The sequence below is a fragment of the Bos grunniens genome, chromosome 11 (assembly GCF_055505025.1).
Source record: "Bos grunniens cultivar Pamir isolate PY7600 chromosome 11, Bosgru_T2T1.0, whole genome shotgun sequence".
NCBI classification, from domain to species: Eukaryota; Metazoa; Chordata; class Mammalia; order Artiodactyla; family Bovidae; genus Bos; species Bos grunniens.
In genome coordinates, this window is record NC_141175.1 from 13,445,490 (window position 1) to 13,461,165 (window position 15,676).

General features: G+C 38.9%; 1 protein-coding gene across 19 annotated transcripts in view; it reads left to right on the forward strand.

Moving 5' to 3' along the window:
• STRBP (spermatid perinuclear RNA binding protein) overlaps nucleotides 1-15,676 on the forward strand; it is a 199,131-nt gene that overhangs the window by 83,436 nt on the left and 100,019 nt on the right. The window contains exon 1 of one of the 19 annotated variants that reach the window (XM_086325337.1): nucleotides 12,394-13,855. The exons of the other annotated variants lie outside the window; for them this stretch is intronic. The gene's annotated coding sequence lies outside the window, so the exon portion shown is untranslated. Of the gene's footprint in view, nucleotides 1-12,393; nucleotides 13,856-15,676 lie in introns of those variants that run through there. 19 annotated transcript variants of the gene reach the window in all.

The following is a 15,676-nucleotide window of genomic DNA, read 5'->3' on the forward strand; positions in this document are numbered from 1 at the left end:
AAGTTAGGGATGGTATTTTGAAAACTTCATTCCAAGAGTTCAGCATCTTATTTCTGAAAATAGGTTACTCATTGGGCTTGGTTGATATTTCTAGCAGAGAGGTGGGAAATCAAATTTCAGAGATCCTTTCTTTCTCTCAGTATTATGGAGTTTGGGGACTAGATCTACTTTGTGCTCTGGAAGACAGGAGTCCAGGATCACTCTAGGAAGCTGAGGGCCTTCTGTTCTTAGAGTTTTAGAACATTATCAGCAGTGTATGTATTGAGTTTTAAAAATTTTGTTACAGTAAATATTTGTTGACCGAATAGCAGATGGGATTGGCATGATTTAACCCACTCCAGCCTTAAGACTTAATATCTGAGAGGCTCAGAGATTGGGTGAGCTAATAAATAGTATCAAGAGCACTAAGCTTTGGAATCAGGCAACTGGCTTAATAACATTAGTTATTAAGCATAAATAAATGTGAATTCATGTCTTAGCTCTGTCACTTACCCTATGGGATTGGCCAGATAACTTCATGTCTCTGTCTCAATGTCTCTGACATTATTATTTAGTTTCAAAAAAGTCTTGTTGAAGCAGATAGTTCTTCAAGGATGAGGAACCCAAGACTTAGATGAATTACATGCTTATTTTTTTATATGTGTGTTTGTATAACTGTGTGTATGTGTGTGTATATATATATATGTATATATGTATATGGCAGGCTTCCCAGGTCATGCCAGTGGTGGTGCCAGTGGTAAAGAATTTGTCTGCCAGTGAAGGAGACACAAGAGACACGGGTTTGATCTCTGAGTTGGGAAGATCCCCTGGAGAAGGAAATGGCAACCAGCTCCAGTATTCTTGCTTGGGAAATCCCATGGACAGAGGAGTCTGGGGGGCTACAGTCCATGGGGTTGCAGAGTTGGACACGACTGAGTGCATATGCACACACACACACAAACACAGATGCATATGAGGGAGTATTAGTTTTACACTTTGTTTGGGATGAAGGAAGCCTTCCTGGAGAGGTAGCATTTGAGATCAGTGGGCCTTTTTGGCAGATGATATATAGCCACAAAGAGCTCCAGTTCTGTAGATCGGTGGTCTGGCCAGTCCTGGCTTTGCCACTGACTAGTGCTTGATCGCAAATTAGTTATTTCACTCCTTTGGACTATTGTTTCCTCTGTAAAACTGATATGATCATGTTTCCATTAGAGAGTTTTGAGGATTGAATGAAGTAATACATTTAAGATGCTTAACCAAGTGCTTGGCATACATAAAGTTCTTGCTATTATTACTGTGGCATCATCATTAACACTGATAAGGATTGGTGGGGAAGTCTTTTCAGGCAGAGAAAATTTTGTCTTTTCCATTGTCCTGACTTGATAAAATACCGTTTTAATAAATGAGCCTAGTTGTATTTTCCATTTATGAATCACACATTGAATTATTGTGATTTAGATTTTGTGATTTGCAGAATTTGTTGCAAAAAAAACCCCCAAACAAACCAAAAAACCCAACAGAACAGCAGTCACAAGCTCATGGTATTGTATTGCTATCCCTTGAGTTCAGGACTCATTGTCATTAGGTTGGAAGGATAATCTTTTCCTCTTTATATAACTCTGTACTTTACAGAGTACAGCTTCCACAACTGTCAGTCAGTTGATCCTAACAGTAGCCTTGTGAGGCATGTAGGGCAGGTTGGGCAAGAGGATTTCAGGAAGCAGAATCCACAGGACTGGGGAAAGGCCTTTAAGCTGTCAGTGGCCATTCCAGCATTCTGGCCCTGGTCTCCTGACTCACACGCTGCCGCTTTTTCTTTAGTTTCCTGTGAATAGAAGTCGGTCAGCAAACCTGAGTTGTGTTTAGTCACTGACATGTCCTTGTCAGAGTTATTTAATTTGAGTCTTCTGTTTTCCATCTGTCAAATGATGAGACTTTGAACCACACAGGATTATCTGTGATGCTGAATTTACTTTGTGTAATGCTTTATAAGACTTGCTTTGTGCAAACTACTATGTATAAAATAAAGAAGGTCCTGCTGTATCACCCAGGCACTATATTCAGTATCTTGTAATAACCTATAATGAGAATATGAAAAGTATATCAGTTCAGTTCAGTCACTCAGTCGTGTCCGACTCTTTGTGACCCCATGAATCGCAGCACGCCAGGCCTCCCTGTCCATCACCAACTCCCGGAGTTCACCCAGACTCACGTCCATCGAGTCAGTGATGCCATCCAGCCATCTCATCCTCTGTCATCCCCTTCTCCTCCTGCCCCCAATCCCTCCCAGCATCAGAGTCTTTTCCAGTGAGTCAACTCTTTGCATGAGGTGGCCAAAGTACTGGAGTTTCAGCTTTAGCATCATTCCTTCCAAAGAAATCCCAGGGCTGATCTCCTTCAGAATGGACTGGTTGGATCTCCTTGCAGTCCAAGGGACTCTCAAGAGTCTTCTCCAACACCACAGTTCAAAAGCTTCAATTCTTCAGCGCTCAGCCTTCTTCACAGTCCAACTCTCACATCCATACATGACCACAGGAAAAACCATAGCCTTGACTAGACGAACCTTTGTTGGCAAAGTAATGTCTCTGCTTTTGAATATGCTGTCTAGGTTGGTCATAACTTTCCTTCCAAGGAGTAAGCATCTTTTAATTTCATGGCTGCAGTCACCATCTGTAGTGATTTTGCAGCCCAGAAAAATAAAGTCTAACACTGTTTCCACTGTTTCCCCATCTACTTGCCACGATGTGATGGGATCGGATGCCATGATCTTCGTTTTCTGAATGTTGAGCTTTAAGCCAACTTTTTCACTCTCCACTTTCACTTTCATCAAGAGGCTTTTGAGTTCCTCTTCACTTTCTACCATAAGGGTGGTGTCAGCTGCATATCTGAGGTTATTGATATTTCTCCCGGCAGTCTTGATTGCAGCTTGTGCTTCTTCCAGTCCAGTGTTTCTCATGATGTACTAAATCACCCTGCTGTACACCAGAAATTAACACAACTTTGTAAATCAACTATACTTCAATTAAAAAAAGTTACTTTGTATAATGTTGTAGGGGAATGTGTATTAAGATGCAACTTTATTCATTAATTAGTGTATTTGCCTAGTGATAATGTCAGTAGGAAATATTCCTAATTCAGTGTTGCTTTTTATGTTGTTATCCTGCTTATTTAAGGATAATATCTTTGATAGTGATGTGAAGACTCCATCTTGCAAAAATGTAGGAGATCTGGGAGTGTTTGGATGGATGAATAATAACACTTCACAAAACAACTGAATTCATTTTTCACATCACTACTTGTGTTGCCTTACTTGGTCTTTCCCTTTTGTGTGTCTGTCTCTCTCTGCTTAATATTACTCAGATGGTTGAACGCTTTAAACCTTTTCAGCTAATAACAAAATACATCATTTTAGAAGTTTGAGGTTTGTTTCCCATTGGAAATTTATATGAGGGGATGCTTTTTACATCTGAATATCATTTGTTCATGAGTGTTTATCAGTTATTTATATATTGTCTTTGTGAACCTCTGTCAGAGGTAGGTGAATATATTGTTCTATAAATACCATATTAATTGGAAATTACAAAATGTAGAGTAGAGGTTCAGTTCAGTTCAGTCGCTCAGTTGTATCTGACTGTGACCCCCATGGACTGCAGCATGACAGAGTAGAGGTTAAGTAGAACAAATTATTTTTATACTCTTATTCTTTCTTGAAGTATTAAATATATACATATGCATTTGTTTATTAAGTTGTTGAATTATTATGAAAACCCTAATTTTAAGTTTTCTGATAACTGAGACAATCTGTGTTAAGGAAGAAATTTTGCATTTTACCTGTCTTTTTCTGTATGATAGGTTGGGTAAAATTACTGAGAATAACTTGAAAGTGCTATTTATTAGTAAGAAGACTCTTTTTACTTGGCATCTATATTTTAAGAGGTAGGTGAGCAAGAAGTCATCCTGTGAAAAGTACGGATATTTTCTGTGGGTCATGGACGTTTTTGTTCCCTTTAGTTATGTGGCAAACTAAGAGCACTTACTACATTGCAGTTTCACAAGTGCTGTTGTGCTGAGTATACCATGAGTCAGGGCGTAGTTACGTGACTTAGCCATAGTAATAGAATAACTTAGGATACTGTATCAGAAATTTATATGTTTTATTATCCACATGAGGAAAACAGTTTAATAAATGTTTGCACTTGAGTGGATTTGACTTAGATAAAAAAAAATTATACGCCAATTAGGAAGATCAAAACTCAATTTAGTAAAAAATTTAACATAGGCTAAGAAGCTTTTTTAAAAATTGGATAAGTGCACCGAATTGGGTAATGGATTAGACATAAACCTTGTTTATGACGTGCTCTCATTTGCCAATGGATAGTCTGTTTTTGTATTATTATTTTAAAAATAATTTATCTATTTTTGGCTGGCCTGGGTCTTTATTGCTGCGTGCGTCGTCTTTTCTCTAGTTGCAGCGAGTAGACGCTACTCTGCTACTCGTGGCTTCTCGCTGCAGTGGCTTCCTTGTAGCAGAGACGGGCTCTAGCTGTACGCTTCAGCAGGTGCAGCTGCAGGCTCTAGACTGAGGGTTCAGTAGTTGTGGCGCGTGGGCTTAGTTCCCCTGTGGCATGTGGAGTTTTCCTGGACCAGGAATCAAAACAGTGTCTTCTGCTGTGGTAGGTGGATTCTCATCCACTGTACCACTGAGGGAAGTCCCTGTTTTTGTATTATTTTTTAAAATTTAATAAGCTTCTGTGAACCCACCATCAGAACAAAAGTTAAACCTTAATAACCTACATCTGACTTCATAGGTTCTCCCTATGAAGTCTCCCTTCATTGGTTCTCCCAGCTACCCCTATCCCAGTGCCTTCCCGTGATAGCATTCTCAGCTTGCATTCTGTATTCACCATTCCCTTGTTTCTGGTTTTGTGTATAGCTTTATCATATCTTTATAGATTCTTAGATAGTGTATCTTTTTATTTGGAAAAGATAGTCTGTATGTAGCCATTTGGGACATAGTATTTTTACTTAATATTGCATTGCTGAGGTTTATCCATATTGCCATATGTCTCTATAGTTCCTTCACATTGCTGAATAACAATCCAATGCATTAATATACCATAGTGTATTCATTTATTCTTCTGTGAATGGGCATTTTGCATGTTTTCCAGGATTTTGCTTTTTTGCACAGTTTTGCTATGAACATGTTAATGTGCATGTCTTGTCTCTGTATGTGTGTAAGTTTCTCTTTGTGTATACTTAGGAGTCAAATCCCTGAGTATGGGATTATTTGATTTGTGGAAATTATGCAAAACATTTTTTCCCATCTGTCTATAAAAGACTTTATGGATCTATTTCCTTTTCAACACTTAATATTGCCAGACTTAATTTTTACAGCTTTAGTGGATATAAAGTGGTTTTCATTTTTATTGGTCTTGTGGTTTCCCCCCCTTGTGAAAAGGTTATGACTTTTTTCTCCCCCTTCTTCTGTGTTGTCTGTGCTTTTCTTTTGGATTTTAAGTCATCTTTCTATATTTTTGATACTTCTGTTGGATGTATGTTTTCCAGAAGTCTTTCCAGTTTGTAGCTAATTCTTTCAACTTTCTTTGGGGCATTTTTTTTGATGAACAGAAGTTCTAGATTTTAATATACTCATATTTTGTAGTCAGCACTTTTGTGTTTTTAAGGAATCCTCTGCCTTTTTTTCATTTCATATGCCAATATCTGTTCATGTTACAGCTGACATTTAAAGTCCTGAGATTGCAATGATAGAATAACAGTGAAATAATATAGTTTAGAAAAATGAACGCAAAATGAGGAGCATATTAGAATATGTGTGCGTGTGCTCTGTTGTGGCCAACTGTTGTGACCAAGTGATGTGGCCATCATTCCCATCTTCACTCACTATGTTCCATCCAGACTACTATCCTTGCTGTTTCTCGAACAATGCACACAATCCCCACCCTTGAAGCCTAGCTGTTAATAGTTTATCCCTGACATCCACACAATTCCTCTGCTTCTTTAGGTGCCTGCTCAAATGTCACCTCATTATGAGCCCAACTCTGATTATCCTATATAAAATAGCAACCCCTCCTCCAAAACACCTCTGATCCTGTTGTCTCCATATAGGATTTACTACTGGCATTTGATATCTTTACTTTGCTTAATCTTTGTTTTGGACGTATAGAGCAGTTCTGGCACCCAAGGAGAAACGCAAATGAAGTTCTCAAAATATTTTCTCATACACCATCACATTCTATTCTTAAAACAACCCTGAAAATTAGTGAAAAAATACAATGGTATAAATTTTTTTATAAACTTCTAAAATGCTAAAGCACAAATATCCAAAGACGTTAAATGACGTTAAATATTGTCTGTGATCACACATTGTTAGAGCTATCCCTAGAATTTGGGCTGGGTCTCTAGCAATTTTACAATTCATAGTACTACGTCTAAAGAGCAGGTATATATTTAATTTTGCAGAGTGATCTTTAAAAGATCTAGTTCTTTAAATCATGATCAAACATGAAGTAAAGGCTGAAATATATGTGTCACATTACCTATTTATTGTCTTCTCACTAAGCGGCTGTGAGCGGCTGTGATAGAAGGTCATCAGAGTATCTTCAGAATTTACAGATCTTAGGACAACTCTGATCAAAAAACAAAGGGGTGCGGGGGAATGAATGTGCCAGTAAGCAGTATTCTCTGCCCTACTGTGCCCAAGACAGCACACTTTAGTGTAAACTGGCACCTTGGTAATAAACAAGGTTCAGACACTGTCTTTGGTTTTCAAAAGACTTTTTGTTATTCTACAGAACAGAGCATCACAAAGAAACCATATCTGGAGACAGAATGGACAAGAGTATTTCCCTTAGTTAGGTTTGCAAAATGATTTCAGAACCTGCAATCTAGTTATAAATAAGGAGTAATGTTTAAAAAAAAACAACCAATTTTAAAACAAGTCATTTTGTTTTCACCTTAGCAAAATAAACAGTAAGTCTTAAATGTAAAAAACTGCATAAATTCAAGTATTACTTATATCAATATAGAAAAATTTTCATATACAACAGTGCTAAAAATGAAGAAATATATCAGATTCCTCAATAATATAATTTAATTTCCAGCCTTTTGCTAGCACTCATTCTCACTTTCTGGCATACTCTGCCACAGTTGGAAACTGTGTATCTAGGTCAGAAGAGACAAGCAGCTTTTCAGAACAGCTCAATATCTTTGGCACAAGTGTTGATATTATAATTCAACCCTTTCACAAACTCCTTTTAAAATACAACCTGTTGTAAATCACAAGATTAGTACTGCACAGACAATACCGTAGTCTAATATTTATGAAAAGCCAATGGAAAAAATACTAAAATGCTAGATTTAGAAAACTGATGAAAAACATGACACAGGCAACACAGTCTAATTAGTGTAAGAGCAGTGGATTTAGGGTCAGAAGATGTGCCTTCTAATTCCACCTCTGCTACAGTAAGCTGTCCAATTTTAAATAAATTTCAACCTCTCTGAGCCTCAATGCTTTCATTTACAAAAGTAAAAGGGTTAGACTACCCCTAGATTACTTTTTAGGTACCATCTGTTTAAAACATGATTCCATGATAAATCGGAAATCTACAAGTATATTTTATACGACACTGCTTAAATGTATTCCTTAAAAGTATATATTTTCACAGTGTAGTCAAATAGTTCAGATTCATGTTGATATTTGGTAGAAACCAATATAATACTGTAAAGCAATTATCCTTCAATTAAAAATAAATAAAAATAGTGTAGCTAAAACTAAAAAAACATAATTGAAAAATTTGAATGCTGAAAAGCTGATAACATGGAATTATTTCTGGGGGTTGATAATGAAGTGTGGGTTTGTTTTGGGAGAGTGGTTGATATATACTATACAGAGATTAGTGTATATAGTAAAGTATTTACAGATGAAATTAAGTGAAAATCTGGGATCTTCTCTAAAATAATCTAGTTGAGGAGATGAGAGAGAGTGAAGTAAGTAAGGCTGGCCATATGTTAATAATTACTGAAAACTGATGACAGATATTTTCTCTGTATTTCACAGGGTTCTCTCCAGTTGTAGAGGTTTAAACATTTCTGTAATAAGGTTTTTAAACAGGAAAAAAATTATCAAGAATCTAAACAAACAAATTTCAACTTATCTGTAGTAAAATGAGATTGTCATATGTCATATTTTCTTCAGTACAACAAACATGTCTGCTTTAGAGAATCCATGATGTAACTGTGCAAACCAAAGCAGGTAAAATTATAAAAGGATAAAACCAGTGAAGGAAGCAATTTAGTAATAATTGATAGTAAAAAATGTGGAAATACTACAAGCAACAATACTGTTCTGAGAAACTCCAATACATAAAACACAGTAAGATAACAATAATACTCACTACAGCAGTTTTCATAATCACAAAATACTGGAAACCTAAGTGTCCATCAGCAAGAAAATGAAGATATAAGCTATACAGTAAATGAACTACAGTGATACATTTTACCATCTAAATTCAAAACAAGGTTGAGTGAAAAGGTTAAAGTTGCAGAATAATAAGTACAAAATGATGGCTTTTATTTAATCTTCAAAATGTATAAAATATTCCATATAATTTATAGATAGAAACACACACACTTCTTTCAGTATAAACATCCAACACAACACACAAAAAATTCAAGAGTAGTTATCCCTGGGAAAAGAGGGATCAAGGAGGGATATACACACAGTACTTATCTGAGATACTATTTCTTAGAAAAACAATCTGAAGCAAATTTGGCAAAACATTAATATGTAAGAAAAGCTGTGTATGGTAAGTATACAGTTTTTTTTGTTAACATTTTATTTTGTCTGTATGCATGAAATGTAAATTTATTTTGTAAATTCAAAATATTGTTTAAATTTAAAATATTCAGAAACAAAAGGAATCTTGCTTGGTCCTCTTAAACAGGAAAGTACCTTAGCTCTAGCTCTAGCCTTTGGGGAGTAACAACTTTTTCAATTTAAACTAAATACTGACGTTGGACATATGACCCTAGGAAGCTCCCTCATCAAGAAAGATTATAAGTTTTTTTTTTTTTTTTAAGTGGAATGAGACATATTCTTACATAGAGTTTGACTAGGGGAACAACCAAAGACTTTCAAAGTATCAGAGTGTGTAAGCTGAAGCCACTGTCACTGTTAGAAAGGTCCCAAAGCACTGCAGGAGGCAATACTCCTCAGAAACATTCCAATTTTAAATAAAAAGGCAAGTAATACTTGTGTTGGGGTATCTATGGCAAGTCTAAGGTGCTTCCCAACTTTCTCTAACCTGGCAGAACTCAGCCTCCAAATTCTGTCACCCCTGTAGATTTTGTCTTATCAGCTTTTGCTATAGGAAGATCTAGATTTGGCCATAGACATTGTTATGGGAGGGCTTCCCCAAGGGCTCAGTAGTAAAGAACCAGCCCACCAATGTAGGAGACATGGGTTCAATCCCTAGGTTGGGAAGATCCCCTGGAGGAGACATGACAACCCACTCCAGTATTCTTGCCAGGAGAATCCCATGGACAGAGCCCCTTGGGGGCTACAGTCCATGGCATGGGTCACAAACAGTTGGGGGGGGGGGGTGAGACCAAGAAGTTAATGGGAATCAGATTATTGGAGATTTGTAGGCCATTATTAGGTGTTTGGGGCTTCCCTGGTGGCTCAGACGGTAAAGTGTCTGCCTGCAATGCAGGAGACCCAGGTTTGATCCCTGGGTTGGGAAGATCCCCTGGAGAAGGAAATGTCAGCCCACGCCAATAAAATCCCATGGACGGCGGAGCCTGGTAGGCTACAGTCCATGGGGTCGCAAAGAGTTGGACATGACTGAGCAACTTCACTTTCACTTATTAGGTGTTTACTCAGAAACCAGAAGCCATTGGAAGGTTTTGAGCAGAGAAATGACATGACCTAATTAAAAAAAAAAACTTTTAATTTTATAATGAAATATAGTTGATTTACAATGTTGTGTTTCAGATGTACAGCGAAGTGATCCAGTTATGCATATACATATATCCTTCAAATTCTTTTTTCATATAGGTTATTACATTGAGTAGATTTCCCTGTGCTATACAGTAGATCCTTGTTGATTATCTATTTTATAAATAGTTCAGTTCAGTTGCTCAGTTGTGTCCGACTCTTTGTGACCCCATGAATCACAGCACACCAGGCCTCCCTGTCCATCACCAACTCCCAGAGTTCACTCAAACTCATGTCCATCAAGTCTGTGATGCCATTCAGCCATCTCATCCTCTGTCATCCCCTTCTCCTCCTGCCCCCAATCCCTCCCAGCATCAGAGTCTTTTCCAATGAGTCAGCTCTTCACATGAGGTGGCCAAAGTACTGGAGTTTCAGCATTAGCATCATTCCTTCCAAAGAACACCCAGGACTAATCTCCTTTAGAATGGACTGGTTGGATCTCCTTGCAGTCCAAGGGACTCTCAAGAGTCTTCTCCAACACAGTTCAAAAGCATCAATTCTTCGGTGCTCAGCTTTCTTCACAGCCCAACTCTCGCATCCATACATGACCACTGGAAAAACCATAGCCTTAACTAGACAGACCTTTATTGGCAAAGTAATGTCTCTGCTGTTCAATATGCTGTCTAGGTTGGTTATAACTTTTCTTCCAAGGAGTAAGCCTCTTTTAATTCCATGGCTGCAGTCACCATCTGCAGTGATTTTGGAGCCCAAAAAAATAAAGTCTGACACTATTTCCACCGTTTCCCCATCTATTTCCCATGAAGTGATGGGACTAGATGCCATGATCTTCGTTTTCTTAATGTTGAGCTTTAAGCTAACTTTTTCACTCTCCTCTTACACTTTCATCAAGAGGCTTTTTAGTTCCTCTTCACTTTCTGCCATAAGGATGTTGTCATCTGCATATCTGAGGTTATTGATATTTCTCCCGGCAGTCTTGATTCCAGCTTGTGCTTCATCTAGCCTGGTATTTCTCATGATGTACTCTGCATATAAGTTAAATAAGCAGGGTGACAATATACAGCCTTGACGTACTCCTTTTCCTATTTAGGGGGAGGAATGGACGTGAGTCTCAGTGAACTCCGGGAGTTGGTGAGGGACAGGGAGGCGTGGCGTGCTGCGATTCATGGGGTCGCAAAAAGTCGGACACGACTGAGCGATTGATCTGATCTGATAAATTAGAAGGTTAATCCCAACCTTCTAATTTATTCCCCCCCCAACCTTTCTCCTTTGGTAACTATAAGTTTGTTTTCCAAGTAAGTGAATTTGTATCTGTTTTACAGTAAGTTCATTTGTATGATTTTTTTAGATTTCACATATAAGTGATATCATATGATATTTGTCTTTGCCTGTCTGACTTCTCTTAGTAGGATAATCTCTAGGTCCATCAGTGTTGCTGCAAATGGCATTATTTCATTCTTTTTTTGGCTGAATAATGTTCTGTTGTGGGGTTCCCAGGTGGTGCAGTGGTAAAGACTCCCCCTGCTCATGCAGGAGATGCAAGAGATGTGGGTTCAGTTCCTAGGTGGAAAAAACCCTGTGGAGTAGGAAATGGCAATCTGTTCCAGTGTTCTTGCCTGAAAATTCCATGGACAGAGGAGCCTGGCAGGCTGCAGTCCATGAGGTCTCAAAAGAGTTGGACACGACTGAACAACTGAGGGCAATATTCCATTGTATATATGTACCACATTTATTTGTCCATTTGTCGAGGGACATTTAGGTTGCTTCCTTGTCTTGGCTGTTACTGAGAATGAACTTAAGGTGGGGAAGCAAGAGTACAAGGTAAAGGTGAAGGATTTTGTGATGGATTAGATGTGGGTGTGAGAGGAAGAGAGGTGTCAAGGATGACTCTCCTAAGTTTTTGGCCTGAGCTTTTGGAGGATGGGGTAGTAGGCTTCTGAGAGAGGCGCAGCCAGGAGTGGTAAAGTTTTTTTTGTTTGTAAAGTTTGTTTTTGTTGTGTGTTTTTTGAGGGACAGATCAGGAGTTGGTTTGAGACACATTAAGTTTAAGATGTTTATTAGATATTGAGGTGGGTATGTTGGTTATGTACTTGAATGGAGTCTGGAACCCAGAGAGGTATAAATTTGGGAGAGTCCTCAGTGTATACGTGGTATTTAAAACATCAAGCCTGGATGATCCTGCCAAGGGAATGAGTAAAGAGATTAAAGGTGAGATCTGTGTCCAGAGGCATTCTAACATTTAGATTGTGGAGATAAGAAAGAAAGGAGAGTAATTTATGAAGTAGGAAGAGAGTGGTGTACTGGGTGGGAGCCAAGGGAGGTAAAAGGTTTAAATGTGGAGAAGTCAGCTATGTCACCCGTTGCTGAAGGTAGACTAAAGTCAAGGACTGAGAATTGTTCACGGCACTAAACACCATGGAAATCCTCTGGGACCTGACAAGAACTGTTCGAGTGAAGCATTGGGGTAAGAGGCTGATTGAGGTGAGTTTAAGAGAATGGGAGAAGAGGAAATGGAAACCAAAGTGTAAACTCAAAGAATTATGCCCTAAGATGGGCAGAGAAACAGGCCATGGGGAGGCAAGAATCAAAGAAAGTTATTCGAGAGGACAGGGATGATTACTGGAATGATACTCTTTTTTGATTTTTTGTTTTGACCACTTGCATGGCATGCAGAACTAGCATGGTATGCAAAACGTCCCTTAGGGAATTCAACCTGTATCCCTTTCAGAGGAAGCATGGAGTCTTGGCCACTGAACCACTGGGGAAATCCTGGAGTGATATTCTTGAGGGGATGGGGTCTAGAGGATTTGAGTAGAGAGATTTCCACTAGATAGGAATAGGGACAATTTATTTGTAATAACAGGAAGGAAAGAATAATATATGGGAAAAGATATAGCAAGGTTGATATTTTGCTTGAAATAGGAAGCAGTCAAAACATTCAATCTGAAAGGAAATCAACCCCAAATATTCAATTGGAAGGACTGATGCTGAAGCTGAAGCTCTAATACTTTTGGCTGCCTGATGTGAGGAGCCAACTTAATTGGAAAAGACCCTGATGCTGGGAAAGATTGAAGGCAATAGGAGAACAGGGCGACAAAGGATGAGATGGTTGGATGGCATCACCATTTCAATGGACATGAGTTTGAGCAAACTCCAGGAGATGGTGAAGGACAGGGAAGCCTGGTGTGCTGCAGTCCATAGGGTTGCAAAGAGTCGGACACGACTTGGTGACCGAAGAACAACAGTAAAGGAAGCAGAAGGAATCTGAGGATATGGGAAGAAGATATAGATGTAAAGAGATGAAAGAAGATGTGAAATTATACTTAGGAAAGTGGGAAGTAAATATTTGGTTTCATTGAGTCTCCTTGGACATTGCAGGATGTTTAGCAAATACCAGGGTTCTACCTTGTGACAGCCAGAACACTTTACCTCACATTTGTAAATCCCTGAAGGTTGCAGTACCACCCCTGCTTGGATTGGAAACTGTTGGTTATTCCTTTAAAGGTTAGATCATGAATTTGGAAGAAAAAAAAAAACACTATTGTGTGATTCCCCCCACCCCCTGCCCCAATTTCCAGTGTTACTGGTGGGGTATAGTTAAAAGGGTTGGGATTTTGCCAGGATAGGATAACAAAGGGGATTGCTGGTGAAAGTGAGTGATAAATGATGGATTGTGTAACTTCAATTAGATAAAGACAAAAATGAGAGCATGCAAAAGATGGAGGGACTGAAAAGTGCTGGGGTTAGTAGTTTGTGAGCCCTGGTGGCGAGTGGGTGCCTGGGGTAGGAAAGGAGATGAAAACATCGGAGGAATGGAGTAGAAGCAATGCAGAGTCCAGAATTTAGAAGGATCATTTATCTGGTTATGGAAATTACGAAAAATTATGCCAGGAGTTAGAGGTAAGTTAAGTACTAATAAAGTCCTGAAGGAGTGGGAGAGTTTGGGGGATTAATCCAAGATGGGTGAAATAAGTCAAATAAATAGTAGAAACTGTGCTTATGGACGAAGAGTCTAAAATTCCCTGTAAGTCACTATAATGATGACAGCCATGCAAATGTGTGGGAAGAGAAGGCGACCTTTCAAATGGAGGCTTCTAAGTTATGGCTCTCTCTAAGGAAAGAGAAATCTAGGGTTAAATTCAAATTTTTTTTGAGCCTCTCCTGAGTGCAGGGCATGGTACTGGATGCTGTGGAGATAAAGGTAAGTAATTTCATTAAGGAGCTTATGATAAAAATAATGAAAACTGAGTAAGAGAAGTGTCATAAATGAAGTTGAAAAAGGACTGGATGACTCAAGGAAGATATTATATTAACCTCAAGTATTAAGTAAGGCTTCCTGGAAGGGTAGATTTGAGATGGACATTTGATGACTAGAACAAGGACAGATCATGGTGGAGTGGAGGTTGCAGTCCAGATAAGGGAAAGGGTTAATGTGAAGTTTAGTGTTAGCACGTTGCATGGTATTCTGGGGAAGATTCATTATTTTCTTTTTGGTTGAAACTGTAATGATGAGAAAAATAACAGGGACAGAATTGCATCTGTGTTGTATTATGAAGGGCCTTGGTGACACCCAGTATCTCAGTGGATACCAGTTGTTTAGCTAATGAGTAGTCATTGAAGGTTTTAAAGGGGAGCTTGATGTTCTCAGAGTTTTCACCAAAGATGGGCTGAAGCAGGAATAGAATAGTTTAGGAGAGGATTAATTCTTGTAAATAGTAAAACACGGCAAAACTATACGCAGTAGAGATCAAATTGCCAACATCCGCTGGATCATCGAAAAAGCAAGAGAGTTCCAGAAATACATCTATTTCTGCTTTATTGACTATGGCAAAGCCTTTGACTGTGTGGATCACAATGAACTGGAAAATTCTGAAAGAGATGGCAATACCAGACGACCTGACCTGCCTCTTGAGAAACCTGTATGCAGGTCAGGAAGCAGTAGTTAGAACTGGACATGGAACAACAGACTGGTGCCAAATAGGAAAAGGAGTACGTCAAGGCTGTGTATTGTCACCCTGCTTATTTAACTTATATGCAGAGTACATCATGAGAAATGCTGGGCTGGAGGAAACACAAGCTGGACTCAAGATTGCTGGAAGAAATTTCAGTAACCTCAGATATGCAGTGGAGAAGGCAATGGCAACCCACACCAGTACTCTTGCCTGGAAAATCCCATGGGCGGAGGAGCCTGGTAGGCTGCAGTCCATGGGATCGCGAAGAGTCGGACATGACTGAGTGACTTCACTTTCATTTTTCACTTTCATGCATTGGAGAAGGAAATGGCAACCCACTCCAGTATTCTTGCCTAGAGAATTCCAGGGACGGGGAGCCTGGTGGGCTGGCATCTCTGGGGTCGCACAGAGTCAGACACGACTGAAGCGACTTAGCAGTAGCAGCAGCAAATATGCAGATGACACCACCCTTATGGCAGAAAGTGAAGAAGAACTAAAGAGTGTCTTGATGAAAGTGAAAGAGGAGAGTGAAAAAGTTGGCTTAAAGCTCAACATTCAGAAAACTAAGATCATGGCATCCGGTCCCATCACTTCATGGCAAATAGATCGGGAAACAGGGGAAACAGTGGCTGTCTATTTTTCTGGGCTCCAAAATCACTGCAAATGGTGATTGCAGCTGTGAAATTAAAAGACGCTTACTCCTTGGAAGGAAAGTTATGACCAACCTAGACAGCATATTAAAAAGCAGAGACATTACTTTGTCAACAAA